An 18,972-nucleotide genomic window follows, 5' to 3' on the forward strand; every position below is an offset into this window, starting at 1 on the left:
AACAGCGTTTTGAGGCTAGGAGGCCAGGTACCAACACTCCCATCTGCAAAAGGAAAGAATGGGAGATGCACAGCAGTCGCTGGTGCATAGTGAGGGCGGAATCCTGTCCCAGTGAGGCTTTGTGAGACGGCTCTGCCTAGCAGTGGGGAAGTTCCTCCCTTAGACTCTGGCTCCTACTTTCTGAAGGGACTCACTCATTCGCTGCTCTCTGTACCTCTGTCCTGTCTTCCGGGAGGACCCATCTGGCACTTTAGTCGCCACTGCTACAGCCAAAACCAGAATTTGGAAGCATGCCCCAAAGGAGGACACATAGCTTTCTGCTACAGCAAGTTTGGGATATCAGGGGTGTTTCGAACTCAATTTTCAGTCCAGACTTCTCATTTCTTGACAGTACAGCTTTCTAAAAATTGACTAGACTTTTAAATATATTTTTGAGTAGAAAAATCCCAAATTTCTTCCTTAAACATAATATTCCTGATTTTTTTTTTTTTTTGGTCGTCATTGTACTCTGGCCCCAAACTTTTATCAACTTAGTGACACCTACTTGGAGGCCATCCGAAATAATAGGTGGAAAAGCCATTTCCTTAGTCTGACTTTTGCTGAAAGCTGAGTCAAGTTCACCTGTGATATTGTATTGTCCTTTGTCACTTGCTAAGGCTCTTACTAATTTGTGGCTCTTCCATTTCCAACAAGCAACTTCCAAGTTTGCCATAGAAGGGGAATGAGGGTGATTAGTTGTGATTGGCAGGTTTTAAGGCCAGGTACGCATTTCTTCTCACATTTCATTGACTAAAGTTCAATAACTGGAAAAGAGACCAAGAAATGGAGTCTCGCTCGGAATTGCCCAGTAGTTCTGCCATGAGGCAAATACTGTTTGCTCAGTGTACAGAATGGCAGGCCTTTGCCACGTGTGGCTATGGAGCCCTTTAACTCTTGCTAGTGCAACTGAGGAATTGGATTTTTCATTTTATTTCATCACAGATCATATAAATTTAAATAGCCATATGTGAGTAGTGGCCACCCTATTGGTCAGTGCATATTCTTATTTTCCGAAGAATTGAGTTTGGTATGTTGCAAGCCAGTCTGCCACAGCTGTAGTCCCCTCCATCTGTGCTAGCAAGTAAGAGGAGAATGTCTCTGAGTGAAATAGTTCAAATATGTTCCCTATATTGTCTTCCAAATACTCTTCTTCCACAGAAACGAGAAGTCATTCCCATCTTCCTTTTGCGGGCATACCAGTACAAGCTGAGAAAAATGGTCTAATTATATTGATACTGGATTGTGTTAAAACCATATGTGAGAAAATTACTTATGATCTATACATAGAAACAGGAATTGAATGTAATAAAAGAGAACTTATGCTGATTACAAAAGTTTCTGGCTTTGCCTTTCCCCCTATTTCATGAATAGGGAACATGTTAATCTTCCCATTTTCTATTCTGAATAAGTTACAGATAGGCTTCAGTCAGTTGAAGCTTTTTCATCGACCATTTTTTGTGTAGGAGAATGTCATGGGAAAGTTATTAGGGCGGTGATGTGTGTTAGTTATTCTCTAAAGAAAACTAAATCCTCGATCAGAATGCAAAGCCTCTATAGTCAAGCATGTAACAATAATTTTGGGTAAGGAATTAACTGCAGAAATAAATTTTTTAAATTGTCAATTGCTCCTTCAGAGAAAGATTTATATTTTATACATTTAGTATATTTATATTTTCTTAGTTGTATTTTATTTCTAAGATATTTATATTTTATTCATCATATTTTATTTCTAAAAATAAAATAAGCATCTTAATAAGAAAGCTAGAAATCTTTTCAACAATGTTCATATTTTGATTTTTTTAATTTCCCATTTTTTCAAAATCTATGCTGCTCTTTCATATAGAATTTGTAATCACATATTTCTTTTTGTCAAAAAGAGTTAGGTACTAGAGAAAAGTAGAGAATAAGTATCTTTCTTGTGAGTTGGTAGTAGCATAAGAGTGAACTTGAGATATCTTAGAACAAATAAAGAAACACTGTATATGCCAGCTCGGGCCAAGCACACATACGCTTCTCTCAGCAATACTCTAGTTCCCCATTAATACTTCAGTCATATTTTTGTTTGGTAAAACATAATTATATGAATGATTGACTTCACTTCCCATATTATCTTTCTATGAATAGCTGGAGGCAATACTTTGGAAGAACAACAAACAGTTAGTTCTAAGCAAAATTATAAAGTAAAAAACTTACACTTTCTTTCCTCCACCGTCTCTTTCTTAGATTTTTCAGTACCTTTGCATGTCCCTGTTTTAAATTAATCAACCATCTATTCACTTTAAGGGCTGGATGTGCTGATTTTATAATCATTTGAAATCATTTGAATTCAGATATTAGTCCTTTAACTGGCTGTTTGAATTCTAAGTCCTTCGCCTGTTTCTGCATAGAGTGAAATTCTTCTCTGATGAAGGAACTCCAGGTAGGAGGAAGGAGGTTAAGAGCTTGTAGTGGGGACCCTCAGGGACTGTTAAAAGCCACACAAAAGAAATGGTCAACTTACATCTGTGGTAGAAGATAGAATTCTCTTAGTAGATAATTCCACTCTTCAGGAGAGGTGATGGCATCTGTGTTCCAAACTCTTTTATCTGTGAAGACTTCCTGAAAGCTTGGATTAAAAAAAAAAAAAAAAAATCTGGACCAATTAATGGTTATTACTAACTTAAAACTAAAATGTGTGAATTTTTTATTAGTCATCAAGTTAGATAAAGCTAGAAAGAATGGTTAATTCATTTTCTCTCTAAGACCTATCTCCCAGCTCCATCTACAATTTATAAATAAGTCTTGTACTTTCTTTGTCAAATTCTCTCTGCACTGGGGCCAGAGTGACATGACTTTGCATTGCTGGCACATCTTTATTCCCAGAAACTTCTGGGAGATTTTCATCTAACAAATCCTCATGTCATTTATTGTCCTGTAGGGAATGAGGACAATGAGGACTCAAGGGATTTTTCTAAGACCAGCCTTTTGAGGTTACTGATAAAATTACTTTTTTTTCTCTTAAATCAGTTCACTTAAAACCTCCTGACAAACCTTTTTGGGAAAAAAAAAATGTTTTTTTTTAAAGAAAATTACTTTAATTATTTAATAAGTTATTTTAGTAATTTAATTGATAGCATTCATTCAACTTGCATATTCATTCAAGTTTCTCTCTCTAACACACACACACACACACACACACATACTCATCAATGCTTGGCACTGAAGGCAAATGGCCCATGAGTCATAGGCCCTGACCACAGGTAACGCACTTTTACATTAATGATGTTAAGCTTCACCCCTAAGATGCTGTTGATGTTTTTTTTCAAGTTTCAAGAATAGATCAGCCTTTCCTAAACTAGAGTAGCCATCTAATTTGTCATTCAAATACATATAATTTTGAAAGTGAACAAGAATAGTATTATCAATTATGCCTGGACCACAGACTTGCTCTTTTCTTAGACATATCTTCACCTTATTTGACCCCTCGATGGACCCCATATACACCTACAACACTTTACTGGATATGCTGGTCTATATGCCCACCTCCTTCCTCCTAATTGTAAGCCTCTTGGCTCTTAGCTTACAACCTCTTCCTTTTCGCTGAGGCTGGTGCAGGGTGGAGAGTATAATGGTGTGATGGGGCAGGGGGTGGGGGGTCCAATGAGGAGTCTAATGGTGGCTACAGTGACACTTATGCTTGTGTTTGCTGGAAAGCCAGACATTCTCTCCAAAAAAGCGTAGCAGTCTGGGCCTCAGGAACTGGGTGAGAACCATTTTCAAGACCTAGGATCCAAACAATTTCTTCTACAAGACTTAGCTACAGGTAAGAGGCATGGTCCCTGATACTCTAGACAATTGTAGGTAAATAGAAAAATAGGAAGTAAACTTTATGTTCAAATCTAAGCACAAAGGCTCATCATAATGTTCCCAAATTGAATGCATACACAGAATGATGACATCAAAACATCAGCATGACAATTTTTACTGCAACTCATCTTTTCTCTATCCTTGCCAACACATCAATCAAATTAGAGTCACATTGATCATGATATAAATTATATCGATTTTAGCCCTTAAATTACATAACACATAAACTCAGCTTCTGAAATCTCTTCCTCAAGTATTTCTGGATGGAACTGGAGTGGTTCATATGTGCTCATCAATACTCTTTTGATGTTTTTTCTCTCTCTTTGCTCCCTTGTTAATATCCCCGCTTGCTATAGCTGCTGAGGTTAGTGCTTCTGTGTTGCCGCTCATGGCTGACTCACCGAACACACCGAGCGGAATACTCCAAGCCTGCGCAGCTTTAGGAAGACGGGGAGAGTCAGCTGGACCCGGTGTGGTGAGGACTTTGGAGAACTCAGCCTGGTTTTCACATGTTACGACATTTCACACAGTCGTGAGAAGCTGCCTACCTAGCATTCAGTGAGGTTGCAGTAAACTGGCAGTTGCTGTCTTCTGAGCCCGTCTAATAATGATCAGAAAAGCAGGGCTTCCAGGAGTCAATGTGTATGAGAACTTTTGGCTGAAAGGGACTGAAACAAATGATTTTCTACACGTTTTGGGGGAAAATTTTTGACCGGGAAGGAAATACTCGCCCCCTATCCCCACCCTCTCATGCATACCTTATAATCTGGAGTCTCGCAGAGCCTCTCCCCACTCCCTGGAGTTCAGATCTGATTGAGAGATTCAGAAACGTAAAGATTAAAATGTCAGCTTGATTACTGAGAAAAGTTGGGCTGAATTGTACAGACTTATCCACTCGGGGACAGGGCCTGCTGGTCAGCCCTGGTCCTGATTAAACTTGAAAAACTGAACCCCAAACAAAAGAAGTGAAGAAGGGGCTGATGCCGCCACAGCCTAGTTCACCTCCCAAGGTCAGGTAAATCACCCACCTGGAGAGGACTAGGGTGCAGAACAGGGGGCTTTCCACTAACAGATGTCCCTCCGCATAGAAGCCCAAGGCTAAAGGAAGGGAGATCCTGGCCGCCTACCTTCTTTAGGACCCTGACATTGGCCTGGGAACCAGAGGGAGAACATGAACTCTCATTTGGGTTTTCCTCCAGAGAAAATGCACAGATACCTTTCAAGGCCATGATACACATCTGCTTGAGACCAAAGCCCTTACTGTTAATCATTACTTTCATACTAACTTCATGGACTCACTCATACATTCTAATATTTCAATAAATGTTTACTAAAATCAAGATAATTATTCTCGTTATTATCATTCTTTCAGTCATATATAAGCTTGGATTACTAAATGACACTTTTCTAAAATTGGTCTTACATATGCAAATCAGAATAACCCTAGAAACTTGCCACATTCTTCCTGGAACATATTTGAAAATGCATTAACGTGGAAGTCTCTTTAGCTCATATTCCCCACAGAGCAGGTATGCTAGAGAAAGCCTCTTTCATCAATCATGGTAGTGGTTAGAGTCTGGAAGCTAAAAGCTATAAAAGCTTGTAGGAGAGGTAGCATCGAAGAGGTAGTATTAACTGGGTCAGATACTCAAGTGTGCTTTTTTTTATATATAAACCTATACTGTATAAATACAGCTCTTGATATGATTGCTTATTAGTCTGGCCATTTTCATTAAAAAAAAAGATCAGTAACAGATTGACAACATATTTTAGCAGTGGCCTTAGAAGTCACAGTAACTAGAAGTTAAAGTAACCTGCAATACTAGAAAAGCTAATTCTTAAGTTTTGTAATCAATGGCAACTCTTAGGATGCATTCAGTGGAAGTTGCTGAGGATAAAATTCGACTGGCTTAAATAATGATAGGAATTTTATTTCCTTATATAAAACAAGAGGTCTAGAGTTAGGTCCCTTCCAGGGTTGGTTAATTCAGTGGCTTGACACAGCCACCAAGGGTCCAGTTCTTTTCTCTTGTGCAAGTCTCACTGCATTGGCTTTTATCCTCCAGCTTGTTACCTCCTGGTTACAATATGACTACACCAGCTCCGGGCATCACATCTTCACAAATGTCCTCTTTCTCGGTTTCCTTGTTAAAATGAGCACAATTCTCTTAGGAGCCTCCCAAGACACTTCCCTCATATATTATTGGCCAGAATTCTATTGTTTGAGTTTTCATAAACCAACCACTAGAAAGAGTAATGGACCTTCTGTGGCTGATTCTCTAGGGCCAAGGAGAGAGGCCCAGATTCTTTGAAGCACAAAGTGGCAAATATTTGAACAAAACTGATTTGCAGTGAGCAGGGGAGGGGCACAGGGAAAGGCCTTTGGATCGGCAACAAATTGTATTTGGTGCATCAGCGAGAGCAAAATACCACAGTTTGAACATCTTTCAGGACGTGCTCCTGGTTCCAGCACATTTAATTAAGCACATTGACCTGGTTCTGATCGCTGTACATCTTGTACCTCGGTCAAAGTTGCCTTAGTATCAGGCAACAGGAACGGGTGGGTTTTGTTTTGAGTAAAATTTACTTATAAAAATTTCAATCGTTCAATCTGTGTATTCTCCAATTTACGCGTTTCTGTGTTTGGCTGTTGCTTTGTTGACATGCCCGTATTAGAGCAGGGCTAATCAAAATCCTTTTATAACTCTGAGGGCCATGATTCTGCTTGCTCTAAGCTTTGACATATTCGCGTCTTCAGAAGTGCTTCGCTATTTTCTGAAACTAACCTATAGGCTGATTTTTACTGAGCTTCTTAAAAAATTCATGGCTGTGAAAAAAGAAAGTCAAGTTTGTTTGTTTTTTTTCCCCCTTCTATATTTGGTGCTTACATTCCATTTAAGAAAATAATGAATGAAATCATGCAAAAAGAATATCAAAATGAGAAACCAAATCATTTGTGTCACAAACAATGGCTCACACAATAGGTAGAAGTCCTTTCTGCAGTATTTTCCTCCAGCCCACACTAAGGGGAGTAATTAAACAGGATCAGAGACATTTCATTTAAAGAGACAGCAGGTCCCTATTTCAGCAAAATGCAAAAAAGTAGTGGATGCTTCTTTTGCACCAAATAGTGCTGTTGTAACGAGTCATCGCTTGTCATATGAGACTCCTCCAGCTACTCAGAAGATTCGAGCCCTCCATCTCAGGAGCCAGAGGCATGTGACCCATTTAATCTCACAAAGGACTGGTAGACAATGGAGAATGCCGCTGGGGCTGGAGCTGGGGTTCAGTGCAGTTCCCCCGCTGCTGCCTCCTGCTCCCAGGGCTGAGGGAGATTTAGTCAGCTGAGTCACCAATTTCAGCAGCAAGTCAGTGGTTAAGGAAGTGATTTGAAGTGAACCTTAATGAGGCCCGAGGGATGTCCTCTCTCACTCCTGTGCCCTGTCACTTCCTTCCCCCGGGAGGAATGAATGCTTTTGCACCCGACCCTGGGAGGAAGCTAAGAATGAGAATAGGGGTCTCTGGGCAATTCTCGTGCACAGCACCAGGTGGGTAAATCCTTAAGTTCCCAGGGAGAGATCAGTCTGGAAGGACCAGCGTAAGAGGAGACACTGAAGTTCCTCGGGGAAGAAGTCTAGCAGGACTTAGATGTGAGTCAGGGCTTGAATCAAGTGACTTGTATGAGAAAATTGAGAATGATGTCAGAACCAAGTCAAAAGCATAGTGAAAAGAAACTAACCAACTAATTATATATATATATATATACACATATATATATAAATTTTATATATAATTTTATATATAAATTTTATATATATGCCAAATGGAAAGATGAAACCACACACACAGTTTCTTCTGGAAGGCAGTCTCACATGGCACAGGCCACTTGGAAGCAGAGGACTCTCTACCCCTAATGGGTGGGACAGCTAATATCCTGCCTTTGACTTTCAGGGGAGAATTTCAAGAGACAGACCTTTTATATTTCCATAGCTGTAAAGGAAAAATGTTGAGTAGGGATTGAGAAATATTTAATGAAAATATTTGTAGAACCCAGATTTGGCCAGGAGGGCATGGACTAATTTTCTTTCTTTTAAAAATCAGAATAAGATAGAATAGGTTTGTATGGGCATTTTACCTCTTAATTTGCAGTTTTGTTTGATTTTGTTTATATGAATGTAGAAAAACAATGTTCCGAAAAGATCCAACAGATAGCCTTAAAATTATTTTAAAACGTAGTATATTTCTTTCTGGACTCAAAACACAGCTTTAATATATATTCCAAAGGCTTTAATGAGGACAGAATTCATTAGTGAAATAAATAAACAATTAGATTGGAAGTAAAAGTGCCAGTATAGGTAAACTTACTCTGAGGCAGATGGTAGCTGATTCTTGGACATAAGATAGAGAATAAAATTACCACCACAGCCCTGGAGCTCACAAAATTCAGGACAAATTGGGAGCAATTCAGTAGTTTCATTATGCCATAATGTTTCATATTCTTAATTAGTACCCTTTCCATTTCCCGCAGAAGAAAAAGTTCTTTCTGTTCAGAAATGGTCTTAATTTAGTATCCGCTAGTTTATAAGCTAAAAGTGAGTGTTCTGAGTTACTCTGGTAAGTGCTTAAGTTCATAAATTTGCTTCTTATTTGTTTAGATGGGTTTCTTATTGACTTTTTTTTAATTTTGAAAATGAACGTGAACTTTTTACATATGTATTTTTATATTATTACTCAGAACAACATATTCATATTTTTTCTTAAGAGTTTACCCAATAGACTCTAATTACTTGAAGTTCATTCTTGAAAATCAAAATGTGCTGAGATTTAAGTAAAATTAACCTTTGTTAATGGGCTATTATCCAAACACAATAGTGGTTTATTTTCAAAGCTCACACTTGCTTCAAATGAGGTTTTCTCATTTGTACCAAATTCCTGAGTCTTTCCAGCAGTCCTTATGATTCATACACATATAAAGCAGATGGAAACAATTTGCCTAAAAGAAAGCTGGATGGAATTCATTTACACATTTAGGCCCTTGTTCTCAAAATAATTGTATGCCATTTGGGTACTTTTACATAGTTTATAATCAAATAAGAAAAAATCAGCTATCCAGTCCAGGTTGAAAACTTTTTTTTTTTAAAGCCCTTTGGACAATGTGGTAGGCAGAATAATGGCTCCCCAAAGATGTCTGTATCTTAATCTCTGGAACCTATAAGTACATTAGGCTACATGACAAAGGAGAATTAAGGTTGCCAGTTGGCCGACCTCAGGATGGGGAGATTATCTTGGTAAATCCAATGTAATCACAGGAGTCCTTATAAACGGGAGCAGGGGGCAGAAGCATCAGGGTCAGAGAGAGATTTGAGGATGCTATGCTTCTGGTTTCAGAACTGAAGGAAGGGGCCATAAGCCACAAGTGCGGGAGTCCTCTAGAAGCTGGAAACGCCTAGGAAATAGATCTTCTCTGGAGCTTCCAGAAGAGACGCAATCCTGCCAATATCTTAGTTTTAGCCCATAGAGACTCAGTTCAGACTTCTGACCTCTAGAACTATATGATAATAAATTTGAGTTTTCCTAAGCCACTAAGTTTGTTGTAATTTGCAACAGCAGTAATAGGAAACTAATACAGATGATAGATAGTGGCATCTTGAGATGCCCTCCAGAACCTGGTACCATCATTAACTCTAACCTTTATTCTCTATTCAGAAATCATATTTTGAACATGTGCCATGAGTCAGGCGGTGTTATAAAGGGAACCAGGAACATTGCCCTGTCTTTCTAGAAGCTTGTGGTGCAGTGTGAGAAACGGACTCATAAACACAAAAACACAACAAATAAAGCAAGTATTTTATGAACTACATTTAAAACGCTTTTAAAGAGCAAGTGCCTATATAACTACCTGGGCTTCCTAGATTTAAAACAAGTCAGAGTCTCTTGGTCCACATTTGTCTGAATAGAGAGAACAATACATTTCAACAAATATATCTTCAGGAATAGAGATGATGCTCTTGAAAGATTTGCCCAGTTATTGTCAATTACATCTTTAGAACTGACCTGCTTTGCTGACCAAAAGGTGGCGCAGAGACTTCATCATAGGTGACCTCTGGTCTGAGCAAGGGTCACCAGGGCCTTCGGCCAGTGGTTTATGGCATAGTTTCTATTGGTTAACAGGGAATCGGCTAATTTCAGTCATAGGCAATTTTAACTGTAGGTGAATCTGTAAAGTAAGTTAGCTTTGCTCCACGTTTTATCCCTTTTCAAAAGTCATCCTAATCTTACCTCCCAGTTACCCAGAAAATTCCTTCTACTGTAGCGAAGAAAAGTTATCTGAAAGTAATTAATAGGCAGTGGTACTGATTTGATATGTAACACCTTCAAGGAATATTAAAGGTGACCAATACAGGTTTCACGCCAAAGGAATTCATTGATTATTGCAGGTAAAATATCAAGCACTATGATCCAGAGACAAAGGAAGTACTAGGTATAAATTTTATGTGGTGTAATCAAACAACATAGACCATCTTATCAGGCAGTTTTGACATTTCGGCTGTCTCTATGAAAAAGATTCTAACACAAAGCAAAAGCAATTTTGAATTATGGTTCAATAAAACCAAGTATTATGCATATTGAAAAGTAAAAAATAATTATAAGCTAATAATCATAACAATTCAAAATATGTAACTGGAGAAAAAAAGACATTAGGCATCCAGAAAATAACTGACTAATAATGTGTCTTAGGAGAATCAACTAGGTGATGATACAAGCAATTTGCAGTAATAAGCATTCTTGTTGGGAGAACATCCAACTTTTGTGCCCAAGTTTAGAATTATCGTCAACATCAATTAACACAATTTCCTTCTTTTATTTTTGCCATTGGTTCAGAAATTATGCTCATCTAATTACTCTCAATTACCATTACTAATGTACTTGAAAATGTGATATTTTATAATTATAATAATGCACTGATATTTTTTTAAAGTGCTTTCTCGGTTGTGTGGTGACCTTAGAAATAATTTTGCTATATGAAACTGAATATATAACATACTAAATTAATCATTTAATGTTTATAAATTGTATACATTATTCTATCAATAATTCTTTAGTAGAGATATTGGTTCCCAGTCTTTTTTATTTTTTATTTTTGATAGCATTTTTCTTGGTAAAATAAATGAAAGTCATTCTTACATCATATTATGTCAACAGAGACCTAATGGCTTAAAGCAGAAAGCTTTCCCTTAAATTTACATAGTTACCAGCAACAAGAATCTCCTTTTAAGAAAAGAAATAATAAAGACCAGAGTGGAAATGAACAAAATAGAGTCTAAAGAAAATAATACAAAAGATCAATGAAAAGATCTTTGAACAGATAAACAAAATATATAAATGTTTCACCAGCCTCATCAAGAAAAAAAGAGAGAGGACCCAAATAAATAAAATCAGAAATGAAAGAGAAGTCACAACTGATCCTATGGAAATACAGAGAATCATAAAATAATACTATAAGCAATTATATGCTGACAAATTGGACAATTTGGAAGAAATAGATAAATTCCTAGAAACGGTCTTCCAAGTTTGAGTTAAGAAAAAAGAGAAAATCTGAATTGACAGATTATTATTAACAAAATCCAATCAGTAATCAAAAAACTTCCAACAAACAAGTCTTGAACCAGATGGTTTCACAGGTGAATTTTACCAAACATTTAAAAAAGAATTAACAACTATTCTTCTCAAACTAGTCTAAAAAATTCAAGAAGAGAAAAAGCTCCCAAGCTCATTTTATGAGGCCATCATTACTCTGATTCCCAAGTCAAACAAAGACATTACAAAATAAAACAAAACAAAACAAACAACCAAACAAACAAAATATAGGCCAATATCCCTGATGAATATAGGTACAAAAATCCTAAACAAAATATTAGTAAACTGAATTCAGCAATACATTAAAAAGATCATACACCAGACTCAAGTTGGATGTATTCCTGGGATGCAAGTTTGGTTCAATAGCCACGAATCAATTAATGTGATACACCACATTAACAAATTGAAAGAAAAATTATATGATAACATTAATAGATCCAGAAAAAGGGTTTGACAAAAATCTAGCATACATTTATGATAAAAATCTCTCAGCAAATTGGAAAAAGAGGGAAGATACCTTAACATAATAAAGGCCATATATGACAAAGCTACGGCTAACATACTCAACGGAGAAAAGCTAAAAGCATTTCCCTTAAGATCAAGAACAAGACAAGGATGTCCACTCTCACCACTCAGCATGGTATTGGAAGTCAACCACAGCAGTCAAACAAGAAAAAGAAACAACAGGCATTTAAATGGGAAAAGAAATAAAACTGTCATTATTTGCAGATAATAATATTATATAGAGAGAACCCTAAAGAATCTACCCAAAAACTGTTAGAATTGATAAATGAATTCAGTAAAGTAGGAAGATACAAAATTAATATTCAGAAATCAGTTGCATTTTTGTATACCAATAATGAACTATTAGAAAGAGAAATTAAGAAAACAATCCCATTTACGATTACATTAAAAAAATAAAATACTTAGGAATAAATTTAACCAAGGAGGTAAAATACCTATAATCAGAAAATTACAAGTCATTGAAGAAAGAAATTGAAGAAGATACAAATAAAAGGAAGGATATATAGTACTTATAGATAGAAAGAATTAATATCATTAAAACGTCCATACAACCCAAAGCAATCTATAGATTTAATGGAATCCCTTTCAAAATACCAATGGCATTTTTTCACAGAACTTGAACAAATAATCCTAAAATGTATATGGAAACAGAAAAGACCCCAAATATCCATGACAATCTTGAGAAAGAAGAATAAATTGGGAAGTATCATGCTCTCTGGTATCAAACTAAACAAGGCAATAGTAATCAAAACAGCATGGTACTAGCATAAAAACAGACACAAACAGAATAGAGAGCCCAGAAATAAATCCACACCTATATGGTCATTTAATGGTACATATGTACAAATAGTACAAGAATATACATTGAGGGTAAAGACAGTCTTTCAATAAATAGTGTCGGGGAATCTGGACAGATACAGGCAAAAAAATGAAACTGGACCACCTTCTTACACCGTATACAAGAATAAACTGAAAATGGATTTAAGACTTAAATGTAAGACCCGAAATCATAAAACTTCAAAAAGAAAACATAGGCAGTAAACTCTGACATTGCTCCTAGGAATATTTTTTTTTTTTTGATATATCTTTTTGGGCAAGGGAAACAAAAAAAATAAACAAATGGATTATGTCAAACTAAAAGTTTTTGCATATCAAGGGAAATCACCAACAAAACAAAAGGAACTTACTGAACAGGAGAAGATATTTGATAATGATACATCTGATAAGGGGTTAATAGCCAATATTATAAAGAACTCATACATCTTAACACCAAAAAAACAAACAATCCAATTAGAAACTGGACAGAGGACTTGACTAGGCATTTCTCCAAAGAGAACATACAGACATATTTCATATGGCCAATAGACATGAAAACATGCTCAACATCCTTAATTATCAGTGAAATACAAATTAAAACCACAGTAAGATATCGCCTCATACCTGTCAGAACGCCTCTTATCAATAAATCAAAAAACAAGTGTTGGCGAGGATGTGGAGAAAACAGAACCCTTATGCACTCTTGGTGGGATTGCAAATTGGTGTAGCCACTATGGAAGACAGTTTGGAAGTTTCTCAAAAAGTTAAAAATAGAATTACTTTATGACCCAAGAATTGCACTTCTTGATATTTATCTGAAAAACAAAACAAAACAAAACACGAATTCGAAAAGGTATGTGCACCCCTATGTTCACTGCAGCATTATTTATAATAGCCAAGATATGGAAGAAACCTAAGTGCTCAACAATAGACTACCAGATAAAGAAGTTATGGTACATATATACAATAGAATATTACTCAGCCATAAAAAAATGAAATCTTAACAATTTGCAACAACGTGGAAGGACCTAGAAGATGCTAAGTAAAATAAGTTATACAGAGAAAGAAAAATACCATACGATTTCTCTTACATGTGAAATCTAAAGAACAAAATAAACAAAGTGAAACGGGCTCATAGACACGGAGAACAAACTAGTAACTGCCAGATGGAAGAGGGGTTGAGGGGTTCGGGGGCAGAGTGAAAAAGGTGAAGGGATTAAGAAGTACAATTTGGTACTTACGGAATAGTCAGGGGGATGTGAAGTACAGCATAGGGATTATAGTCAATAATATTCTAATAACTATGTATAGTGCCAGGTGGGTACTAGACTAATGGGGGATCACTTCATAAATTATATAAATGTCTAATCACTATGCCGTACATCTGAAACTAATATAAAATAATATTGATTGTTAACTGTAATTGAAAAATTTAAATAAAAAGAATAGAGTTTCTTTTTAGTTTCAAAAGTCCAGATGATAATAATAGGAATATAATCAATGATTGGATAGTATCTTTTCACTTTGCAAGAAATGAATGAAATGAAACACAGCTCACGCCACTTTTCAATTGTTCCAACTGAGCTTTCAAGAAGTCCTGAACAGCAATCTTTATCATAAAAAACTTGTCAAGAGAAAAGTCATTCATGACTACATGAAAAAGTAGTCAGACATTCTTCTACACTTGAGAAAGAGAGAAGGGCTAAGGTCAGCACGCAAATAAATTTTATTAGACAAACGGGGAATACGAATGTAAAAGAATTGACCTTTTAAACATATTTGGTTCATCATTTTGTGCCAAAAAATGTCATAGATCTTATTTGTGGTAAAAGAGCCAAATGACAAAATCTTCAGAAAGGGGAGAGGAACTATAAGAGGGTTGTAATAAATTATGCACCTTAATTTCAACACCTGGTATGATAAAAAAAAAATAAAAAGGGTGAATGCATTAAACACAGTGGCAAATACCTGGAAAAGCACAGAGCATTGGCACATGACAAGGCTCAGTATGGAGGAGACAAGTCAACCCAGTTTTTCTCTCTGCTGTCCAGTGATATCCCATGTGGAAAAAGATATGTAAAAATTCAGGAAGCTTTTGAGATCTTTCCAATTGACATTGTCAATAACAAAACCCTAAGATGTGATCGTGTTATTGTTAGTAAACCACACAAGTCACCAGAAGATTTTTTCCTACCTTGTTGCAAACCAGGGGAATAAATCAAAGCGTGGCCTAGTGCAGGTTCCACTTTGGCGGGCATCGTTATTGCCTGGAGGGCTTGTTGAAATGCAGATGACTGGCCTTGCCCCCGTTTCTGATTAGGTAGATCTGGGGTAGGACCTGGGGATTTACATTTCTCTCAAGTTCCCAGATGATTCTGCTGGTCACGTGAGCACACTCTGAGAATCAATAGGGAAACTGGCAGATATAGAGATCTTCGATACAGGCACTTTTATCAACTACCTGTATAAAAGCCTTGTGCTAACTCTCTTTGTGGTCACAGATGATCAATAATGTATCATGCCATGATGTCTCTCTTATTCAAAAATTATTTCCTAATTTATTTCATACTATTTTAAATATGCATCTTCTCTTTCCACCTATAGTAAATTGCATCGATGCCTCTGATTCTTCACATCTCCCAGTATCCAAATATTTTACAATCTCCCCTAGAAAAGAGGCAGAATAGTTTTTCCTTACTTCTCAATCCTAGGTTGGGCTTGTGACTTTCTTAGGCAATAGCATGAGGCGGAAGCGACAATGTACAGTTTCCAGACAAGGCCTCAGCAGTTCTTGCATAGTTCAGTCTCCCACATCACGAGAAAGACAAGCCTGAGCCAGCCAACTGGCCCCAGGTGGAGAATGAGAGAAGTGGGGTGGGGAGCCACTTCCGCTGAGCTGGCTACCAAGCCTGGCCCAAAGCAGAACTATTAGCCAACCACGTACACATAAAGGAGCCCGGCCACGATCATCCATGTCTGGCTGAGACGAGTCAAGCCCCACTAGATTGGTAGGTTACCAATCAACCTATAAATGTGTAAGTTCCACTGATAAATGGTTATTTATGCCATTGAGTTTCAGGGTGGTTTGTGAGGCAGTAAAACTTAATACATGATCCCTAGACACTAAATCTCTTCATCTTCTTCTTCTTTTTTTTTTTAACACTAGACTAATTTAATTAATCAATGTCATAAAACCTAGATTTCATTTAATTCTACTTTTGCTACCAGCATCTGTGGGGGAAAATGTTTCAATAACTCAACGTCGTGCCTGTTCTGCCTCAGGTAACAGTGGGAATTGTGATTTTGTATAAATGTAGGAAATAAATTATTTGTGCAAGCTATTATTCCAAGATCTGACATCTAGTCACATCTGCTTCTAGAATATAGAAATCCTCCCAAATTGTAAGCTTTGATAAAAATGGAAACAAATTTGTTAATACTTGAATTTTATATAACTTTACTACTTTCTTTTCAACATTAGAAAGTATTTTTTTTAATAAATAGTGACTTTGTTCAAGATCCTATAACTTAAATATAGAAAACTTTTTAAAAAATAGGTAAGTGGCATTACAGTTGATGGAAGAGAGATTATGTTATTTGTTTTGATAATGAAAATTAGAAGTACTGATTTCTCATGAGGTACACAACTAGTATCACTTTTCCTTCAACTATCTAAGACACAAAAGCTCACTGTATTTCTCATCAATAGCTCACTGGAAATTAAACAAAATCAATTTTATTTCTTCAAAACAAGAGATTTATATAGTAAAAATATTGAGGTAAACCATCTTCTATCAATGTAATTAAACACTCTAAAGAAGCATTTAACAAATCAAAGAAATTCTACTTGAAAAGTATCAGAGAGACAATGTCTCTATATGTTGAGACTGTGGATATAAATTAAAAACAATGGCTTCTCACAAGAAACTAAAAATATATGTAATACTAATATACAATCAGATGTAAACCACTCGAGTGCTTTCTTTAAAATTCATTTCCGAAGAATTCAAACTAGTCTGCTTCATTCTTCATTTACATTTGACTATATAAAGCTTTCAATTCTTGCTTCTCGGCGTCCAGATATTGCTACTTAATGGAGGCCAAAATAACTGCTTATTTATGCCTTTTCTTAAGTTCTCCTAATAGATTTTCAATGGGCTTCTTCTTTTTTTTTTTTGTATATACAGTGAGAACAAATCACCATAACCATTCCTCACATTTCCTATTTCCCATCACATCTATCATAGTGAAGGCAACAGCATTTTTCTTGTATAATTTTGGCCATATCCTGTGAGGGACAGGGTCTGCCATTCCACAAGGACATCTGGAAAGACAGTGCTGTGATAAATATTTATGGAGGGCAATTAGATGCCAGGCACAGTTTTAGGCTTTGGGGATACAGCAATGACCAAAACTTAACTCCTTGCTTTTTTGGACAGACAAAAATATGTATGTAATATATCAGAAAGAATAGATGCTGTAAGAAAACGGTTAATTATTCCCTCTGAAGAACTAACAGATATGTTTGCTAATTCTCTCAGCCTGTCATTTAAAATGGGATGCTAAAATCTTAGGATGTACAAACAAAGCAAATTTTGCTAATGAGTAAATGCCAAAGAGAAAAAATGTTCCCAGGATACAAAAATAAGCAATAGCCCTTCTACTGACATCTAGTTTTCTAGTGCCACTGAATCTATCGGCTGAAGTTAGAGATGAATGTTTCGAGGCATTTTGGAAATAAAGGAAGAGTAACAACGTTTGGCCTCTATTCAGGCACATGTGCGAAGCAACAGTGGAAGAATTTTTGAAAATGAGAATTGTTCGGCTACGTTTCATTACTCTTATCTCTTTTCCCTTTGACATCTTTTTATATTAAAGAAACACCTTCCGAACAAAAAAAAAAAAAAAAAAAAAAGGAAACGATTTTTCCAGCGAGTCTCACGCTAAAGCAAAAAGGAGTTAAGATGAAATCAAGCCTCATGTTGCAAGTACCTGTTTTAAGAAAGCTTAAACACTTCAAAGTGAACAACAAGATTAGCACAGATCCCTTGCGGGAAAGTACAGCTGTAGCTGCCTGAATATTGGTCAGAAAGCAACTCCAAAGGTCATTGACCTCTGCAAGGCTGGGGCACCTGCCCGTACTGGGTTGGATCCCATGGAGTGAGCACAAAAGAGCTGCGAGGTGCAAGGCGCCCACCCCAGGCGAGGGAGCTTCTCTCTCCTGGATTTCTATGTGATTCCTACAGAAACTTGAGGGGATTTTCTTGGCTGTGCATCATGAGAACCTATTAGGTTCCTGGAGATAAAACCCAAGAATGTACGCAGCTCTTCAAAGTTATGGCTCCGAGGAGTTTATTGCTCTCATGCTAGTCCACACTCAGCCTTCGGCAATTTGTCAAAATTATCACTTAAGTGTCTGTCCCTACCAGTTGTGGTTCCAGTGGTTTCTGTTCCAGTTAAGCTGATCTCAGCTGTGATTCTCTGTATTTACCTGTTTCTCCCAATTTGGGGGAGGGTGGTAATTTGCATTACAATCTCAGTTCTCTAATGGGTCCAAGAAAAGGCATTGATTTTTCGGATTGTTCAGCTTAAGTCTCATTGTAAGTGTGGAGTGAGGACTTCTAAGTCTTTACTTGTCAGAGGTGAAACCGGAAGTCGAACGCATGCTTTGCAAGCCCCTGCTCCCCTGAAAACTTGCTCCGCTCAGCCCTGTCTCACAGCAACCTCAGCCGTGTGCCCCCTGTTCCCACTGCATCACATCCTGAGCCTTATCCCCACAGCTTCGTCCTGGGATCATGCTACTGCAGAATGGCAAATGAGGGCACTTAGATAGTGCACTCTGCTCACTCATCCCAACTCCGATTAGTCCGAAGAGAACTCCGCCACATAAGATAGTTTGTCAACCCCTCATCAGTGGGCAGAGTTTGTCCTGGGTACAATAATGAGGAGGGAGGTGGACATTTGAGCTCTTCAAGGTCACTTTCAGTGACAGCACCCAAGATGCTTACTGCTCTCATACTACTTAGGGTTCCCTCACTTTAAACTCCTGCACCATCCAACAGCTCGAATAATAGTTGGGGTTTAGATTTCTATTAACACAGTTTTAAA

The 18,972-nt window shown here is 37.0% G+C and overlaps 1 long non-coding RNA gene across 1 annotated transcript in view; it reads right to left on the minus strand.

Moving 5' to 3' along the window:
- Positions 1 to 2,549: 2,549 nt before the first annotated feature.
- The window catches only part of LOC120614710 (uncharacterized), a 30,913-nt gene continuing 14,490 nt past the window's right edge, over positions 2,550 to 18,972 (minus strand). The window contains exons 2-3 of the long non-coding RNA XR_005656054.1: positions 4,644 to 4,694; positions 2,550 to 2,644 (exon numbers count right to left, since the gene is read on the minus strand). This is a non-coding gene — a long non-coding RNA (uncharacterized LOC120614710). The remainder of the gene's footprint in view (positions 2,645 to 4,643; positions 4,695 to 18,972) is intronic.

Source organism: Pteropus medius, unplaced genomic scaffold, assembly GCF_902729225.1.
Source record: "Pteropus medius unplaced genomic scaffold, Ma_sr-lr_union100, whole genome shotgun sequence".
Classification (NCBI taxonomy): Eukaryota; Metazoa; Chordata; class Mammalia; order Chiroptera; family Pteropodidae; genus Pteropus; species Pteropus medius.